The 21,201-nt window shown below is 38.8% G+C and overlaps 1 protein-coding gene across 2 annotated transcripts in view; it reads right to left on the bottom strand.

Annotated features, from left to right (window-relative positions):
* Nucleotides 1–21,201, bottom strand: part of znf536 (zinc finger protein 536) — a 365,283-nt gene that overhangs the window by 278,205 nt on the left and 65,877 nt on the right. For both annotated transcript variants that reach the window (XM_041784365.1, XM_041785223.1), the window contains exon 3: nt 8,276–8,384. The gene's annotated coding sequence lies outside the window, so the exon portion shown is untranslated. The remainder of the gene's footprint in view (nt 1–8,275; nt 8,385–21,201) is intronic.

Genomic DNA, 21,201 nt, shown 5'->3' on the forward strand with positions numbered 1-21,201 from the left:
ACAGCACTAATTGAAAAATCAGAATGTGTTTTTACTTTGAAGTTCATATTCAAGTGTCCTGCACCTTACAATTTCACTCGGGATGTATTTACAGACAGGATGCAAAGTTTGCAGACAGTATTTTAAGTGGGACGGTGCGTACGCTCTGTTTACCACACATGACAAAGAAGAGACCCATGGCTTATGGCACGGTAATTGTTTGGCCCTGATTATCTAGTTTTTATGATCATGGGAAGCTAAATTTGAATTTTTAATTAAAACTATATCACCCAGCACTGATGTACACATTACATTTCAAGAAGCAACAAGTAATGTGTATTGCATTACTGCTTTTGAGTAACAACCCATAAGTGTTGGTAACTGCTGTAGCGTATTAAATTCAGTTTCATTTGGTCAACATGGGCGCAAGCTTACCCTTCTCAAGCACTACGCCTGAGTCTGATTGGCGAGGTGGTCTTGGGCACAGTTCATGTGGACCAACCAGCGAGTAGAGTTGTAAAGTCAATTCTAAATGTTTTCTATCACTCAAAAACCTATCCTCTGAGCAGCAATGTAGATGTGGTAGTGAGAAGAGGGTTGTTGTTGGCGTCTTTAAGTAATAATAACATTCATAATAGTCCACAGGATGGTCTCTATTGTCTGCATGACACAGAAACAAACATCAACCAGAGTGGTTGACAACTAACTACAACCAAATCTTCCTGCAGTAGAAATAAAGTTACCGTACCTTAGCTTGTTCTATCAGATACATAAGCAGGTAAGCTTGGACACGGAACAGCATCACTAATATAAAGCAGACCGGCAAGGGAGAGGTGAATGGAGAGCAATGGCACTCAGACAGGGCAGGAAATAATCATGCCTAATACGAAATCCCCTTAAAGTCCTTTGTCAGTGAAGGACAGCAGTGGTACAGTAGATCACAAATCTCATGGTTTGGATTGGATCAGTTTTTTTAGATCAGGAACATCTCCACTACTTAGTTCGTCATGACTCAAGACTATATACAGGGATTTAACAGCTGCACATTTGTTTTGCACGTTGTTGATCGATTGTCCATTGATCTGTGGATCATATCTGACCTGACATGATAGAAGGATCAAGTATGATCCATCACACAACTAAACACCACATATTTGGAAGAATCTCACTAAAATAACATGAGGTTCTTGGGAGATTCTGAGCAGGTTTTCTCTTAGCTGTCTCTTTTTTTTCTATTCTAAAAAGATGATGGAGCAGAGAAAGTGCATTTAAGAGACATCATATTCAATTTTAACTGAGAAAGGTGCAAGGCAAGGACAGCTACACTTTGCTTGGTCTGCTTTATTGTGTTTTTGCAATGATCAAGAAAATCCTATACTGACAAGAAATCTGCCACAGAAACCTTTAAATATATCTAGGCCTTCATTTATCTGATGCTGTGGGCAAACATACCTTTTTGTATGCTGTATCTCTGCAGTCCTTGTGTGCAGAGGAGAGTATTTGGGTTTTAGTCATTGCTGAGCCCTTTGCGCTCCACCACTCAGGGCTCATCTCCAACATAACAAAGGATTCCATAAACACCACTATTTGCAAGAGGTCAAGTTGATTCATAATCTATTAGTGCCGGGTCAGTTTGTCTTTTCAGCGCCAGTACCCGGTCTGTTCACGTTTGACATGCTAGCCGGCCTGCTGCCGAGCACTGGGATGACGAGTGGTATTCAGCGCTGCTCTGCTACTTTTGTTCACATTTGATTGATAGCATGGGTCAGAAAGGAACTCAACATATTAAGAATCAGCTCAAAGTGAATTATTTACTGACCACACAATTTCAGCCACATGACTGTGAGTGTATTGACAAACAAGCTAAAGGTGTGCTGAATGATATAAAGCCCCCCTGAAATCTCCTAATGAATAAAGGTTTAACATCATTTAAAACACAATCTCCCTGAAACAAGAAAGCATCCCTCAGCTTGGTGTTGAATGGTGAGGTGTTAAGCTTTCCGTGGCGACATCTATCTCTCGCCACCTTCGGGGCATCTTTTAAGCTGAGGAATTTAGCCATTATGTGGCATTAACCTCATTAGAAAACACTCTTTAGCTGCTCCAAGATAAAATTGATTTACAGCTGCCATTTCCACCACTGCTCTCGATCAATGGTTAAACTATCCCTTTTATGGCCCTGTGCACACTGGCTGCTCTTTTCTCCCGTTTTCTTTAACTGTTCTTTAATTTCATCCCCCTCTCCACTCTTGTCCCTGTGCCAGGTATGCAGTCCCAAAGACGAGGAAGGTTTTTCTAAGATACAGTTTGGTCAAATATGGGACCGAGTTAAATTTTTGATACACATGACAGGATCACTTGAAGATTCCTTGAGCCAATTAAGCACGAAGCTGCTGTCTTTCCTAAATGTCAGTGTGTCACTGTGGCCGGCTAAATTTGTGTGGGTGGTCTTAATTTAGGTTATATCTTAACAAAATATGCAGGGATGTAACCTCAATGTGTTTTTCTTTCCACTTTTACCAAGGTTGCTGTAGCTATTCACAGTAAAGGAATGTGATGGGCCTAAGCAGCTGCAGATGCGTGGCCATGTTGGAAAAAAAATAGTCCTTGGTTAATGTGGCCTGGATCTTGTAGGGATACAGAGGTTGAATCCATGTCAAGTTGTGATTGTTATGATGAGAATGTCATCCTTAAAGATGAGATTATAATTTGAAGGAGATGATACAGGAATTTAACATCGTGCGGCAGCAGTAGTTCAGTCACTTGAGACTTCGGTTAGGAGCAGGAGGGTTACTGGTCCAGGTCCCAAATGGTGGTTGGAGAGGGGCCAGTTCACTTCCTTAGCACTATTGATATGCCCTTGAGCAAAGCCACAAACCCTCAACTGCTCAAGCACCTTCATATATAGCATTTAAGTATGAAATGTCTGAGTTAGTGCATGCCCATAGGACCATATTAGTGCAGCTGTGTATTCCTGGCTTATCTATGAGCAGCATATCCAACAACAGAGCAACTTCCCCCTCTATGATTTTTAAAGTATAAACAAAATAAGACAAAACAATCTGGCCAGTCCCATAAACAATGATTATACTAGTATAACTCAAACAAGGGTTTTCCACACATTGACACTGACTGCACGGGCCAACCAGGTATATTCAAAGCCATCCAAGAAAAATTTGCTTTCCTGCTTTGTTTTCTCTAGAAAAGTTTTATGAATTGTTTGCACCTGTTTTCTTAAACTGATGAATGCACCATGCTTTTAAAATGAAAGCTTGCCACTGTTTTACCTATTTTGCATCAAACAGACTTGAAATGCCCATGTGAGAGCATGAGACTGCAGGGCTGCGTGCAAACACGGAGGGCACACAGGATCAAGAGGTAGAGAGCTTTTGGCAATGCCCAAATTGAAATATAAAAACAGTCAAGCATTCGACTGCAAGTATTACAAATAATTAGTTCTGAAGGGGGTGTAGTGCTGCTTGAAAAGACATAAAACGGTTGATGTACTGTATGATATTTAGTGCCATTGGTGAATATATGCTAGGAAAGATGCATGCAGATGGGTCTGGATCTCACTCATTCAGATAGCGCCGTCACAAGTAACAATACACATCATGTTGCAATGAGAAATGGATGTGAAACACATGTAGTGAAAAGTCACATCTGAGGGGAAATTGGTGAATAAAGTATCTAGATCATGCATTTTTGAGTACGACAGACCTTTGGACTGATTTTCATTTAATACCCTTGTGTAAACGTATTGAAAAAAAGTACTTAATTTTTTACATTAGTTTAAAAATTATTGCCTTATCACTTAGCTGACAATCATGATGAAACAGGTTGTAGTTTATATCACTAAGTGCATGAGCAAAGTGAAAGTTGACTATACTTAAATAACCTGCCTAAGTTATTTAAGAAAGTAAGTTTGCTAAATCAATGAAAAAACAACAGCGTGGTTTGGCACTGTCATATCAGCACTCAAATGTGTGTATTAGTGCTTTGGAATGCTTTTAGATTTTCTTAGATTAGAAAAAAATCCCAGAAAAGAAAAATGTCACGAATGTCAAAATCTTCTTGACAACCTCCAAAGCAGGTTTGAAAAAGTTTTTTTTTTTTTTAAGAGCTGTGAGATCTTACCTTCTAAGGCTAACGAGGCTAACGAGCATTAAAATGAACTGCCAATTGGTTGATAATATGGTGGTGTATTTTGTGGTGCCTTCCAGCATCTATTAAAAAAAAAAAATCTGCACTTTCCTGCATGTTTGTGAGGAGGTGTCAACATGCTTTGTATTTTTTAAGAGCTGTGAAACAATAAGTGTCTAATTTCTGTGAATCTCCACTTTGTTTTCAACTAATAGTGCACCCTCTCCTCTCTTGATCCTCCTCTTAGCATTGATTTTCCACCATTGAGTGCTGTCTTTCTCTCTGGGTAAGGCAGCATTGAGTAGGAAATAAGTCAATGTATCTGTTTTTCTTTTCATAACTTTGATACTTACCATAACTATTGATCGCAAAAATGATAGCTAGAGTGGCATCCTCATAGGCTTATAGTGATAAATCTTATAAAAAAATGTGGATTCAGCAGCTTCAAGATAAACAACAGTGAGTATATCAGAAGAATGTCCTTAAAGTAAGTTGACTTGGTTTTAGATATGTGATTTTTTGGTCACAAAGCTGCACAAACTCGAAACCTCTTGGCTGATTTCAGGCTGATTAATCAGTCAAATGTTTTACAGAACTTCTATTGCAGCGTATACACTACCAAGCACAGCTGAAGCTACCAGGGCCACATGCTCGCTTGTTTCCTCATCAAGTTGATGGTTAAGACTGTGCACAGCCAAGCCAAGCAGAAAATCCACAATCCATGTCTCTGTGGCCAAATGTCAGTATATGCCCGCCCACCTCTGACAGCTCAGGTTTATGTGGACGTTTAAGCAAAACACGCAACGCTGTATTTCTTTGACAAATCAATACGACCACCATTTCAGCTCTCCTTCCTCCCCATCCTCCCTCCTTCTTGTGCCTGCTCCTCTCTCATCTCCCTCTGTCTGGGAGAATTGATCTGCATGGATGGAATGATATCAACCGGCAGATAGAGTGATACGCCCCACTCCCCCCTTCCTTCCCTCCTCTCACCGCACTTTTGACACATAAATAAAATATGTGGCCTTTTTGTTTCGATTCGCCTCGGCGTTAGTTTTGAGAGAAGAATATGGTGCACAGGGATCACATGGAGCTGTTGGTAGACAAGAGGGAGCTGAGAGTCGGCTGGTTGCCATCACTCACTGTTCGCAGGCGCCCTACAAAATCCCCTGAACTTTCCGACATGCACATTTATTAGAGTGACGCAGTCAGATTCTAAAGAATGGCATTAGAAAATAATGTGAGTGCTAAATTATTCAGGCATTTTTGTGCTATAATGCCTCACTTTACAACCACACACAGCTGCACATGCACTAACACACACGGACATATATAAATATCCTCCCACTTACATCTGATCCATTTAGTGTCAGAGTCCAAATTTGGCCGAGGAAAAGATGAGGGAAGGTGCAGCGAGAGGAGAAGAGTTCACTTACTCTGTCATACTTCTACATTAAGACGTCAAACTGGCATCACAGTCAATCCCCACTTTAATATCAGCTGAAATAAATCACTACCGTGCCTACATGTATTAACAGATGAATGCAATATGTTCATCCACACCTTGGGTAGATATTCCTAATACGATGGCAAAGGCATTTCCACAGCTGGACAAGAAATAGCTGCTAGGTGAACTAACCTCGCGTCCTCGTAGCATGCCAGAGCGTCAAGCCAGGGTCACACAGGCCTGCAAGGATTTTCCATGCTGTAGCAGTTTCAAAGTTCTAACTTTTCAGGCTTCAGCTGCATTTTTTCCCACTTTTCCTTCAGCCAAAGTCCTCAAACATTATTGAAGTCACATATATATGCAGTGCTCAATGTATACACATCCTCTGGTCTGGACAAAAGAGATAAGAGGCAGCCAGCGAGGACTTAAAGATAGACAGGGTAAACGTACTACCATGGATAACTGATGGGATTAAATGGGAATTATCTGTTCATATGCCCATGCAGACTGTCTGTATGTCCATGTGCAACAGACGTCCCAGCCAACTGCCCTGTCTGTGTGTGTAGTGCAAGGTGTGTGTTTGTGTCACAGTCATCCTTGTCGTCATAGTGATCGTCATCACAGATGGCATCATAGGGTGGATAACCTGCTACATGGCTACAATGGTTTTATTACCTTCTTCCTTTTACGCTCCTATTTAACAGCTTTCAGTCATGTGACTGTGCAGAGACGTGGGTGGCAAGAGAGGCTAGGGCAGCGGCATCAGTTATTGTTGACCACTATGTGGAGCTACAGCACAGCAAAGACGTGTTAACAATTAATTACACCCACAGAAAAACTGGGAGATTCATTTAAGCTGTCTGTGTTGGCAATTTGCAATCCTTACACCCAGTTCAGACTAAAAAAGTGCAATGCAACAAGGTCGTTTTAGAACATTGCAGGTTGCAGAAGTGCAAACTGATCCATCACAGCTTGTATCAAGTAAGCTGATTGCAGATACATTTGAATTGGGAACTGAAAGTCTCATTTTGATATGTAAATGCAGACAAATATTAGTCCAAACTAGAGAATTTTGTTGGATAAAATCATATACCGTTAGTTCAGGCAGGCCACAGAGTTGAGTGCTGTCATATAATCAATATCAGCAGAGCTCACGCAAGTCCTTACCAGCTGATGCCAGCTGATTCTCTCTAAGGATGCTACTGACTAACGGCACTTATGCTGCCATATTTAAACTGGTTATGCTTTGCTGCTCCCTCTGCAAGCTGCTGTTTGCAACCCTCCTCCACCCCAGCTCCTCCATTATGCTATATCTGACTTAATTAATGTAATTCTGTTGTCACTGATGTCTGCTCTGCTCTGGGTTTATCACTGCTTCTCTTCCTGTCTCAGACTCTCCTTATCAGCACAGAGTAGGAATATGTGCTGATCCTGCGTGATGCTTTCTTCTGGACAGGGAAATCCCAGAACAGCCACCCCACCAGATATGAATAACACTATGAAGAGCAATTAGTAACTGCTTATATAAAATGTATATACATTACCACAAATCATGTGTTACTTGACAAAATAGTCCTGAAATCATCTTGTCAATTTTGAGTGTGATTACATCTATTGTTTTGTCTTTTTCTTTTTCTCCCAAATAAACTTGCAAACTTCAGCCTTGAAAACACAATGTCATTGGCTGTACACAAAAGTACGATGCAACTCATTACTACATGAGAAACTCAAGGCTCTAGAAGCAAATTCTGTCCACAAAAATTACTGTTTACAGTAGCTTTTTTTATAACTGAGCTGGCAAAGCATTTTTGTGTTTATATGTGCCCTGAAATTATGCTGTCACGTTACTACGGTGATGACAATGGGGAATTAGTGATGAATCACCCACATGCTGCAGCCATACAGCCTAATATTTGGCATTATCATGACAATGAAAATACAGAAAAAGAACAGTGAATGAGCAATACTGTCCTTCTTGTAGAGACGAATTTACTGCACAGAAGCTCAAGCGATAAATCGCTTTAAATTGATTGAATATGAGACTTGCTGGACTGGAAATGATACATCATGTCTCCTCCAGTTGCAGTGGTGTGAACTAATTTGCTTTGTGTTATGTTGCAGAGTGGCCCAAACAAAGCAGTTTACAAGCCTGGAAGAAGCCAATTCACATCTGTCACGTAGGCTTTCTTTGCATGTTTAACCCCTTGGACCATCAGAGGCCGTTTGTGTAAATACTGTAGCAAAGAAATTTTGAAAATTCATCTGGCACTGACCCAACTGTTGGCCCCAACCCAGACTTTAGGATACGAATCTAAAAATGTACAGCACGTATGATGTGTAATTTGTGAATATGTTTGACTTTGAGGTTTTGATTTACGCATCCAATTGAACAACGATTTACTATTAAGAAAAAAATAAAAATAAATAAAAAAACCAAAACTGGTTGGACTGTGCAGGTGGCAACCAAGACCGTCAACTTCTCCTAAGGAAGGCTTTTGCCTGCCATAAGTGTATGATGTCACACAAGAACAATATATACTTGAGTTGTACCCATTCCTGCAAACCAATATATACCTGAAAATGAAAGCTTCATTTTCACCCATGTGTCCTCTCTCTCACTACCCCAACCTCTCATGTAATTTCCCCCACTTAACCCCTTCCCTTTTACTTCCCCTCCTTCCCTCCTCCCTGAAAGCCCTGAGTCACCTCAGACGTCGGGTGGGGGGAGTTTCTTCGACAGCGTGACAGTGTGCTTAGCCCCGTTAAGCCAGCCTCAGCTTCTGCTCCGCTTCTGGTCGGCACTGATCAGGGAGCCCTGGGAGAGAGAGAGACAGAGAGAGAGAGAGAGACAGAGAGAGAGAGAGAGAGAGAGAGAGAGAGAGAGAAGATAAGGAAAGTGCTGAGTTCACAGCCACCACTGCTCCCGTTCCCTCCCTCCCTCCCCCTCCTCCTCTGTGCTTCGAGCATCCCCTCCTCTAGAAGGGGTTTCCCCCCTGGAAAGAGGAGGGGAAGGTGAATCGACTGCTGCTCTGCCGACTGTATCGTGATAACCTCTGAACACCTTCAGCTCTCTGCTCATTCTCCTCCTTCATCCTGCTGAGTGTGCCCACTTTGAGTGAATCTATTTCTTTACCATTCAAACGCCCCAAAAGTTCTGATTATAATCAGATGGAAGGCCTTTAAACAAATAAATGATGAAATCATTATGTGCTAAGTATAAAAACTGTATCCCTGGTGCTATTCCATGTTACTTATTGTCCACATATCCCTTGAGGAAAACAAAACTGCCAATTTGCTAATCCCTCCCTCACATATTTCATTATGCCTTCTCTTTATTTTGAACTAAGCTCCAAACTCACTGGTTCCAACTCTGGACTCTTAAAAGAACATCTATTTATTAATGAAAAAGCTTGGGACTGTTATAATTAGAAAATCAAACGCAGGAGTAAATTGTACATTTGTTATTTTTCTCTAATGGATTAATCAGTCAGTTTTTCTGGCGGCATTTTTGTCAAAGTTGGACATCCTCAAATAAACTACAGAGCCCATTTTAATATCAATACATGAAGCATTACTTTGTGTGAGCGTTTGGCTCATTGATTTGCTTTTTTTACAACAATGGAGTTTATTTTAAATTAAATGTATGAGGTATGAGTCACACAAGCGTTGCTGTGTTTCATCTTTCTGTGTATTTGTTGATGGATACTAAAAATATGAAATAATCCACAACTTCGTCAGGATCTGTGTCCACAGTGCTCTGTGCATCTGTGATCCCAACGCCCTTTCTAGTTCACGGCATGTACTGTGGCCTGAATAACAGAAGTGAAAACTGCATGATCCCCATCACTACCATTTTGTCAAAACAAGAGGCAAATGCAAAGAAAACTAACAAGATGTTCGTGCCCACGGAATTTGTGAGCTTCTAATCCAGCTTGGACGACTTGTCAGACTCAAATAATTACTGCTTCCAATATACACCTTAATCTGTGATTTAAGACATGGAGTGAAGAGGATCTGGACTTTGAACTGCTGGTGAGACAACAGAAGCAATTCAAAAATGTCTAGCTGAGACTTTACCCAATAAATTGTAGTGCTTACTTGAGTAAAAATGGAAAGAATCAGGTTTAAATATTAATTGTTTTAGCTTTAATGTGAATTTTGTTAAAAAGGATTTAAAGATCAGGGTGCAAAGCTCTAAAAATCTTCCATCAGAGTGAGGAATCGACAATACTCGTAACCCATACAGTGAGCTTCCAATCTCCTCATCAAGCAGAGATGAGATCAGGACTGTAAGTTCTTTAACATTGGGGTGTTTTATGAACATACTCTGAACCTCATCACAAATGGAGCCTGGATGATTGAAAATTAATTTATACACTGGTAAGTTAATGATCTACAGGGCTTAAAAAGAAAAAAAAATACATTCACTTATTTTACTATGATTGAGTAGCTTTTTGTGTGCTTGGTATTTTTTAAGTAATTTATATAACCAGTCATTTTACTTTTACTCTAGTATGAGTTTTGGGTGAAGTATTGCACTTTGTCATATTTTACTGTTGTTAATCACTAAATACCAGGGATCATATTTGACCATTCTAAACCTCAGGTATAAAAAATCCTCAATATTACTCAGGGGCATGCATTTCAAAGAAAATAACCCTTTCAAGGACAATGGCAATCACTTGAAAATTCAGACTTTTAAGAGACAGACCAGGGCATGAATCTAAATATGTTAGGTCAGTGCCATCACATAATGGAAATCACTGCTGACGGGCTAACAGACTGAGCAATGCTTAGCACAAATGACTAAAGATGCATTTCACCTGAAAATACCAAATATATATTAGTTAATTGATCTTTTCCATTAAAAATTGTACACTAAATAGTTTGTCTAGAACACTACAGCTATACCATCAAACATTACTGCTTTCTTGTTTTATTAAATGGCAGCTACCAAAAAGCTTTCACATGCACTACAGACACTGTCTGATAGTAGTACTGTATGACAGTCAGCTGCCAGTAAATATAACACAAATATATCAATGTTTTTAGATGAAATAGTCCAATAAAAATCTTGTATTTTTTAGATAAACTAATTAGTGAATATTGGGTACAGATGGTCTAGCGGTTACTTTGTGTCCCATGTTTGCAGGATCCCTGGGTTCACGTCCAGCCCGTGGCTCTTACACCGCATGTCATTCCCTGCTGCTTATCCCGGTTTCTAGCTCCGTCCACTGAGCTAAAAATAATCAATTAGCGAGTATTCAAAAATGATTGCCCCTCCCTAGTACTTAGTGCTCAAAACTTTAAATAAGTTACCATTAACTTTCACTTTGATTGTTTCGGACACCAGTCATTGTATTTCTTATTGAATAAAATTCTTTTTTGTCTTTTGTTTCAGGTCAGCTGCCGGTTTAACTCAGCTGGAACAGCAGGCACCTTACATGAAGACACCAGTAGCAGGGCTGAATCCTGATCCCGGAGCTGTTTGGTGCATGTTTTTTCCCATATTTCCTGTTTCTCTTTAGATGTCCTATCAAAATAAAAGCAATTTGTCCTTGAATATACTATTTTTGTACCCTTTCTACTCCTGATTACCATACTTGATCAACTGATAGTTTCTGCCCCTTATATATTTAAAGATTTACCCTTTTATTTGTAATGAAAGACTTTAAAAGAAGAGTATCTGAGTTTTAAACTTTGTCAGACAACTGAAGTGATTTACACGTCAGACTGGGACTACAGAAATTACAATGAGATCTATATTTATTTGGCATTTTAGATGATCCAAGGAATTTCAATGGTTAACAGGGTAAAAATAAAAATAATCAGGTCTAATATGAATTGTTTCAGCTTTCATATGCATTTCTTTTAAAAAGGGTTTAATAACAGGATGCAAAGCCGTCCAAAAGCCTTTATCTGAGTAACAACAAAAGAGATGAAACAATGACGTGCAGAGACAATGCATGTATAAAATAAAGAAGAAATACACAATAGCTGATTTAAACAACTGAGACGCACCCGTCTTAAGACTGAACAATCCTGAGCCCACGCATTAAACCAGAGCTGATGTGTCTTTATTAATAATTTAATGTCAGAATTACTAAAGAAAATACATAATTCCAGTGATAATTATGGTAAAAACCACCTTTTGAATGTAAGGCAAGCCTTTAGAGCCAGCTTGCTTTCACTCTGTCTTTAATAGTTTAAATGTCTCAGCTCCTTGTGCACATTAAGGTATTAAAGTGAAAAAAAATCCACTCCTGCTTGGATCTGCAGCTATGTATTTAATGCATTAGATATCCAGGTCATTAAACAACACTCTGACACCTCTGTTATTTACTACCCGACCGTTTCCCACCTCGTTTAATCAGACTTTACTAAAACCCGCTGACTCAGACAAACCTTTTTTCCTCTCTGCTCTGTTTATGTTTATCTCCTCCGCTCCATTCTGCTCTCTGCTTTTTCTCTCTTTGCTTACTTACTCATATTTTCCAAAAATGTCTATTTCTCATGTGCGTGTGAGCGTGTACTTCAGAACGACTGAGCCGCATAAAAATCACAAAAGAACAAATAAAGAGAAGTTAAAGTAAAGTGTTTTCCTCTAACATGAAAGAGTGGAGTTTTCAAAGGCAGAGACGGTCTCAGCTGCAGCGGTAACTTAAATAACCGCAGCGGTCAGGAGATAAATGTGTAACTTTGTGAATTTGACATGTTTCTTCTAAAGAAACTCTCACAGTCCTGCATCACTTCACGTGTGAGAGGGTTGGTATTTAAAACAGCCCAAGTGAGGAGCAGCTTTTTTCGCCTTAGAAGCGGTTTACCTTCGATTTTCTCTGCTGGGAAAGGATCACTTGAGACAGGAGGGGGAGGAGGATTGAAGTGAATAAGATGTGGCTCAATACCAGTTATCTTTAATGGAGGGATCCTGGATGGAGGGATTCAAAGGAAAAAAGGAGTGAAGAGGAACGGATGGGAAAAAAACAGAGCTGTAAAGTGTTGACAGCTGTGTTTGGTGTGGTCAGACTCCGGGATCAGGTACCAACAAACACATGAGTACAAACAAATGTTCAGATGGAGCTCATATATTAGCTGTCCATTGCTAAATGGCAGATGAATGCAGTTTGACCCTTTTTTGGCTCTTTGATGGTCCAGTGACCGACCAATCAGAGAAATCCCTCTCCTAGAAACCATCACTGGGCTGCTTTTAGTGTGACATGGTGAAATTGTGACCCTATTTTTGTTACATCAGTTTGGTGTAAAGGTTTGTGCACGAGTGACTTAAGAAATCCACAACATAATCCAGGAGTATTTTCCATCCCCTTTCTTAAAAAGAAGGTTAATTATCAGAAATTTCTGGATTCAACACTTTGGAATTCCACCCTGGCAAGTGGAAATTTTAAATACTGACAATATGTGAAGTTCTGGTAATGCTAAGTAGCTTCAGTGCTACTTGATAGCAACTTTATGAACATTAACTAGAATTAACATCAACCTGCAACCTAATGCTAATACTGTGGTGAAGTAAGGCCCATAGCAATGTTTTTACAAATCTCACTGTTCAATGTTTGCAAAGCCAGCTTTTCATTGATGTGCTGCATGAGAACAGCTAGCATTAGCACCATCCCTAGCATCAGACATCAATAATATGTTAAACGATTTTATCTAGTGTTTAATAAATGTAGAGCTTCCCTCAAACAGCCTACTTTATCTTTGGCTTTCACTGAGGACAATTTCATAAAGGATCTAATCAATTAATATAAATTAGGACTCTTAAACTTTCAAAAATATGACTAATATGACCATTTCTGTAGTTAATTCCAAATCAAAAAATGTGAAATTCAACTATTTTGCATAAGAAACCAGGTTTGTTTGATTTTTGAAACTAAGAACAACTGACTTCCTTGTTGTTCCTTTAATGTTCCTTTAGGTACATTAAAGGTTATGGAATGAACTTGGCCTCTAAAAAAGGAACTTGTTATGGATTGAAAAGGAAATAAAGTACCAGGAAAAATGTCTTTTGACTTGTCCACTGAGTTGTCTGAGTTTTTTAAAGTGAAATGAGACAGTAAGGAGCACTGGTGGACTTATTTCACATAACTGTGTCTGCAGGGAGACGCTGCAGTGACTGACCCAAGTGTGCTGAAAGGGGCAATAAAGCATGGGATTTAAAATAATAATGCACTAATTATGAACCCAACTGCAATTAATGCAGAACACAAGAACAGCAGGTCAGCGTTTTTTGTTTGTTTGTTTGCTAATGATGTTGAAGTGAATTTTAGAGACTAAAAACAAGTGATCATTTGATTTTTGAAAAAAAAAAAATCAGCCATCTAAATTGAAATACACAGAGATTTTTTACTGTCAAAAAAGGATGAGCAAAACTTAAAAGAAAGTTTCATTTTCTTTTCAATTTTTAAAGAAGGAAAGACAAATTTACCTAAAAATAGACACTATTTTTTCCAAATTCCTACATCCATACGTTTCCATCAGCAGAGCTGCTTGCAGCGAATCAGAGGTCCTTAATCACTGGGTAAAATCTCTTTGGAACTGTTCTCTCTCAGGAAATATTTACCAGTATGTCTGCATCAGTAGAATGCATCATAGTTTCTGTGGTTAGGCACATTAAAAAAAAAAAAAAAAAAAAAAGTCATTTTCATATTATTCACTGTTAGTCGTCTCTAAGCATAGGGAGAGAGAAAAGAAGCTGAAGAAAGAGGGATCATACAAGAGAAAATATCTCCTTTGCTTGATGTTATTTAAATATATGCATAATATCTTTATTCACTATTATTTTTAACTTTATTTCAATCACAGAAGGTTTTGTGTTGGTCCTAGTAGGTTACCTTGAGTCTGGTTTACCTGATTTAATGGTAAACTGTTTAATGGGGAAATTTCAGAATAAAAGCATTTCATGTAAGCGGAGGGATCTTCTCCACAGACATGCATCGCTGGGCTTTTACTTTGAAAATCACATCAAATACATATATTTCTTTTATAATCATGCCTACCAGTATGATACATTTTGGTTAATATTTGCAAATAAAGCATGGTTCCAAGTACACGTTATCCAGATCCTAAAGGTCCCTGACTGTGATTTGATGATGCTTTTTTTGTTGATGATGACGTCCGGTCAGCAGAACAGCGCTTTCTCTCTCCTTTCTTCTAGTTCATTTTTTTTCTTATTTTGAAATTGAATAAGAAAGCAAACATTATAAAGCTTTTGCTTTTCCCTTTTTGACTATTAAGCAGAAAACCACCTTTCATAAAAAGTCTGACTGTTAAATAATGAAACAGAAATAAAAGCATACTGGTTTCTACTGTATCTACAGACCAAAGATTCACAGACCCATAACTGACATCTGATGCCAATTTAACACAGAGACAGGACCCCCCCAACCCCCCACAAACTGTTCCCATCAGCAGCAACAATCATAAAGAAACATACAGTAAAGGTGTAGTGATGCTCATGTGTCCCCCGCTCCCCCCGATGTCTCTGTCTCCCCCTCCCTCCTCACACACACTCACACACACACACTGGGATAAGTCATGAGGAAATGGATGCCCATGTTTTGTGGGACCACCTGTTCATCCTGGATACAAGTCTAAGAACCCAGTAAGGGTTAACCCTCTTTGTGGGAAGGAGCCAGCATCGTGTGTGTGAGTGTGTGTGAGCGTTGGCAACGCCCTGTCTGAAGCGTGCCCCATGATTGGCAGACTGGCTAAGGCTGTCCGGCTGGGAGGGAACAGAGCCCACTGCTGGACCACCTCCCCACCAACACACACAGAAGCGTGCATGCACGCACACGCATACACACCTAATCCCATGCACATTCCATGGGGAGCGTCTCTCCTCCCCATCACCCATCCCAAACTACCTGCTACCGAAAAAGATGGGACGGAGAGGGAGAAAAAGGAAGTAGAACAAAAATTTTGTGTGGACAGTATTTAAATCGATTATTATGGACATTAAAAGATTTTTGACTACATCAGACTGTATCTGAATTATGGCTGAACAATACAGGAAAAAAGACAACAATATATTTACAGCAATTTATAGTGTGATATGAAACATAAAAGAAGTTATTCAAATAGATGCAGTGTATTTAGGTAGGCTTACATATGGATTCCTTGCTACTGACTTGATGCGATATCTTATGTTTTGCTGGTTTCTTGACATAAATGTTCAATAAAGTTTGTAAAAATAAAAAGGCTTAAATATGAGCAATTACAGTTTGAACAATGCAGTTATAATTTTAGTCATTTAGCACTTCAAGATGGTTGAATTTGGCCTGCAGAATATGAGAATAAAAACTATGATGTGCAGTTCAGGGTTATACTTGTTTTCTACAACTAAAATGTAAAAGTCGTTTTCAAAAAAATGAAACTAAATTAAAAATGAGGCATTATAAGAAAAAAACAAATAAGAACTAAAACTGTATTGTGTTTAAAGGGTTTAAAGGAAGATTTCACTTTTCTAATTGCAATTAATCTCAGAGATTAAGTAGTTAATTGGGAATAAACTCCCCTTCTTGTGGCATCCTTGAGTTCCACTATTTTGCATCCTTGACAGTTTTGTTTCATTTTGTGTATTTGTACTGTCCTTAAATAAAGGTAATTGACTTCCTCTTTGGATACATTTTATACATATAATTTGGATATATGAAAAAGCAAGAAAATGTGAGAAGATTCAATTCATTATGGTCTAAACTTAACAACAGGAAAATGAACTTGTTATGGATTGAAAAGGAAGCAAGGAAATAATAAATGTCAAATTTTTATCACAAGGTTCAGATGACTTCTGACTTTTCCACTGAGCTGTCTGTGGGTTCTTTAAAGTGAACTGAGACATCAAGGAGCAGAGGTGGACTTATTTCAAATCACTGTGGCTGCAGGGAGACTGGAAGGGACAATAAAGCATGCAATTAATCAGGATTTTCAAAATAAATGCACAGACTCAGCAGCCTAGTTCATAGTTGACAGCCGTAGTGTGTACATAACTTCCTAAAATCAAGGAAAAAATTAGCTGAGAGATAATCAAATATACAATAAAGAACAAAATACCTTTGTTCTTTAGAGTTTTGTCCAAAAACATGAGTGACTTCTTTCTCTGACATGATCAGGATGGATGGTACATGAGGGAGAGTTGCTGCTGCTTGTTGAGCTTCGTGGTATCTGCTATGGAGTGTCTCAACAGGAAGTGTCCTTTAAAGACAATTTATTTCCTTTTCAATCCATAATAAGTTCCTTTTTTTCTGTTGTTAAGATTCAGGTGTCTTTACTTCTAACTATAAAGGCCAATTTGTTATGCAGGCAGAAGTTTCAAAAGTTCATATCAAAGCCTTTGATCTACTTTAAGTTCCTTATTTTCTTTCACAATAAAAGCAAATCTGCATCTAAACGTGAAGAAAATTTCCATTAGTTCAAGACAGAATAAAATCCAAAATGAAACAAAAAGACTTTTTAAGTGCAAAATTGTGGAATTTCAAAAGAAGACAAAAAGGGGATTAATCAGCATTGAATACAATCATTCTGAGATTACATGCAATTAAAAAATTATTCTAAACCAAAAGAAATGTGCATTTTTTTAACAAAATAACACCCGTTTATAAGTTTTCTCCACTCAAAGACAACACTAAAATGTTGTGCAAAGCATTATGAATAAATGTATGCATGCGTGGAAGCTGCATCTTTTCATTTTTGTAAAACAAATCTCCTGCTGAAGTGAAACTACACATCTCTTTTAAACACTGATCTCCACTTCTATGATGTGGCCAAACACACAACACTCGCACCGACCTGACGATACACAAATGCATCCACACAAACCCCCCAGCATCATGCCAACCCCTCCCCTCCTCACCCCTTCAAATAATCACCTTCTGGGAGACGACATGACGACGAAGGAAAAAAAAAAACAGCAATCTTGTCTTTCAAACGAAAAGGGGAAAAATATTTTAAGGGGCAATGAATTTGGTGGAGCTGAATAGGATGTTGGTACATGTTTTACTAAAGGAAATATAATGGCAGACTATTATTAGATCACATTAATCACGAGTGTGCCAAAGGCAGTGACAGCCGCGCTGAAAAGGATTGAAAACGCTGGTAATGGATATAAATTACCCATTGTGTGATAAAAGGATTTTTTCTTCACTAAGAAGGTAAAAAGGAATAAAAACTGAGAGAGCCACTAAACGCTGTGCGTACATATTTGCATGTGTATATGTGTACGCTTGTGTCAGTGTCCTGCGCCTGTGTGTAATAAGTAATAATACAGGGTTATCAGTGCAGGATTAAAATTTTAAGGGAATCAGATAGTGACAGTGAGGCCTCGCATTAAAGGCGCCGGCGACAGAAAAGAGGGAAGGATTAAAAACAGATTAAATTGGTTTGTAGTGACGGAGATGAAAGGAAGGAGGAAGAGAGGGGGGAAGGAGAGTGTGTTTTGACAGAGGTCTGTCGGGCTTTTGGCACACTGATAATGAGTCACATCTCCCATGCACTGTTATTTATCGCCGACTTGGCTCACAAACAAAAGATCAATAATTTTGAGCAAATCTAATGTTGTCCTCGCCGCTAATGCGCTCGTCCATCACATCTGCCATCTCCAGCGAGGAGATGGACTGATTCCCTGTTTATTTGGAGATCAAATGCAATTATATCACATGGCTCTAATAACAGAGGAAACCCCCCCACGTGAATATGTGTGGGGCCTTGGATCATGCCCATGCATATGTGTATACAGATATACAGACAAGGTGTCACGTATGTGTAAATGATAATATATGTGTCGAACGGGCGATGAGTTGCAGCTCCATTTTTCCACATCAATCTTCATTTCTTCCTCAGACCTTGCCTCTGAAATATGAAGTGTGTCAGCGGCCTGTCCCCCCGCAACACAGGAGGCACGCAAACATCCGTCACAGCAACACACCCGATGTTCATCAGTTAGCCTGCAGCACCGACAGATGAGAAGACAGCAGATCCTTCACTGACAACTAGCCCTGGGTGAGACACTTTCCAGCCACCTGAACTCAATCAGGCCTCAGTGGAGGCAACATTTGGGTATTTCATTTCATCTCCGTCCCCTCGTTCACTTGAGGTGCGTTTGATTTATCTGCACGCAGGAACGTAAATCGCATTTGGAGAGCGACATCACTTTGGTTATGGTTGTCTACATAAAAGCTGCTCCTTTTGGTTCTTTTTAACACGACGGGCCATCGGAGACTTAACCCGCAGTGACCCACTCTCTAAGAAGTCTGATGTCGACCAACTGTTGGCTAAGAGAACAAATCATCTGGGACCTTCTCCACCGTCCTTGGCACACTACCATGAAGCGCACCCCAGACAGTAAAGCCGGTGGCAGGTGTAAGGCACTAAGCTCCTTCCCCTTCTCCCTGGGTGAGGTGTGAGGAGCAAAACAATGACAGACAAAGGTCACCTGGCCCACAACAACCCACCCGCTGAGGTGTTGACCTGCCGAACGCACCCCTGAGGCAGGAGGAGGAAAGAAGAAAGGAAAGAAGAAAAAGAAGGAATCTATAAACAAAAACTAAAGAAACATCCAAAAAATGAAGAGAAGTTGTCTGGGTTGACAAAGAAACTTAAAATATGACCTTTGGAAACTCTTTTCCAGGGACTTCAGCACATTTTCTACCCTGAGTACCAACTTTACAAGGGAATTCCAGACATTTGATTCATTACTGACTCATTGATACGAATCTGCTGTCATGTTTTTCTATTAATACCACACATTTTGGTCTGCTTAACTCATACATGTGTTTTAAATTATAGTGTGTTTATTCTAATTTTCTGATGCATCTACTTTCAGTTCTTATATCATCGTGAAGCATTCAAATTTCTACTTTTGAGAAAAATAAATACAAAGATGACAAAAATAAAAGTCAAAAAGAGGACAACATTTGTGTGTTTGCATAAGCAGTTGTGTAAAAATCTGTTCTCTGAGGAACTCACACTGAACTCAAGTCTTAGCAAGTACATTTGTCAAATTTTGAGTCAGAAATATCTCATTATATTAAGCCACTAAAGTTCTTATTTCAAGCGGTTTTACTTTTGGCTTCATCATGAAAACTGTTTGTCGATGTCCATGATGAAGATAACATGCCTAGTATAGATCAGTGATGATAAAAACTCTAACCAAGTGTGTTAAGTTTTCATTAACCAAAGCAGACTTTTCCAACCTACCAACACATTTACATTATACATCACACCTGACAAAAAAATGTGGTCCTTTTTACGGTCTTTAAGTTGAAGAAACTAAATACATCATGTAGATACATCAGCTGCTTCAACTTACTTACTTAAAGCCATGGTAACTGCTCCCAAACTTTGTATCAACTCCTGTTAGCTAAAAACGTGAATCCAAGTCAAAATCTGTGTTAAAATCAGCAGAATAAAAGCTCATCATCTCAACAGCTCCACTGTTATGTGTTGATTGAACACACTTTTAGTTTTAAGTAAATAGTACTCAACCAGTCTGAGCGCTTTTGGTCATTATTCCCAGAATTCCTTTGGGCATTAGACACGTTTGCACCATGAGTGAAGTTGCTGACTCATTTAGAGAAGTCCCACCTGCAGGGAGCAACTATAACATGCAGTGAACGGTGTACTGAACATGATAAAGTGGACTTCCTGTTTCAGTGTGCACTTTATTCTTATAGTCACTTAAACTGGGCTACCTTGGGTGTCATCAATGTTCAAGATTAAAGTATGTGATAGAAATAAGGAAAACTGCAGTGGATGAAGAACATTTATGAAAGTGCTAAAACATGGTTTGAGTTGGATTTCAACCACATCTTTAAGTGTAGGAAAGTTTCCACAGTGTAGTTTAACTTATAAAAGCTAAATTAACCCAGTGTAAATGTATGAGTGCTGATTACTCCAAAAATCTGTTTCCAATACTTATTTAACCCAGTTTTACAGTGTAGATAAGTAAATTAAATGGCATAAAGAGCACTAATATTGCCATGTGATCAAGGTCAGCTCATTAAAATATATACTATGCAAAGGAAAGTTAACCCCTTAATGCCTGTTGTATCATATTTCATACATACGTTTATGATACTCTAGCTAATCAGTATGATCATAAAAAAACCCCATCTGAATATGATCTGAAAAATGATTTAAAAAATACCCTCCAGTGGATTATCAGTCAGCAAAAACACCTACTGTATCAAATGAGATACAAAAAATTATATTTGTTAATTTTTTGGGAAATTTGGAATTTTTAAAAAATTATTATTTCAGTAGAAAGTAAAATAAAGATTTCAGTTCCAAAAAATTTGAATTTTCTGGCTATAATTTGTGTTTACAGGCTTTAGTGGGTTAAAGGTAATCATAAATATCACATGAAGTAGAGAAAATTCTAGTTTTAGTGAGGAACTTCCATTATTGTAGTTTGGGGTAAAAATTTCAAAACAGATAAAAGGGGCCAGTTTAAAATCTATTATTACATCTTTTTACCAAATACAGAAAGGTACATATAAAATACAATTTTTGCCGATATCTGATTCAGATATTCATAAACTGACCCTGTGAGCCCTAAGCTTTCGTTTAACCATTTTGTCTCATCAGGACTTGTTGTCTTAAAAAGTTTGTGAAACATCAACCCT

The sequence above is a fragment of the Cheilinus undulatus genome, linkage group 1, assembly GCF_018320785.1.
Source record: "Cheilinus undulatus linkage group 1, ASM1832078v1, whole genome shotgun sequence".
Taxonomy (NCBI): Eukaryota; Metazoa; Chordata; class Actinopteri; order Labriformes; family Labridae; genus Cheilinus; species Cheilinus undulatus.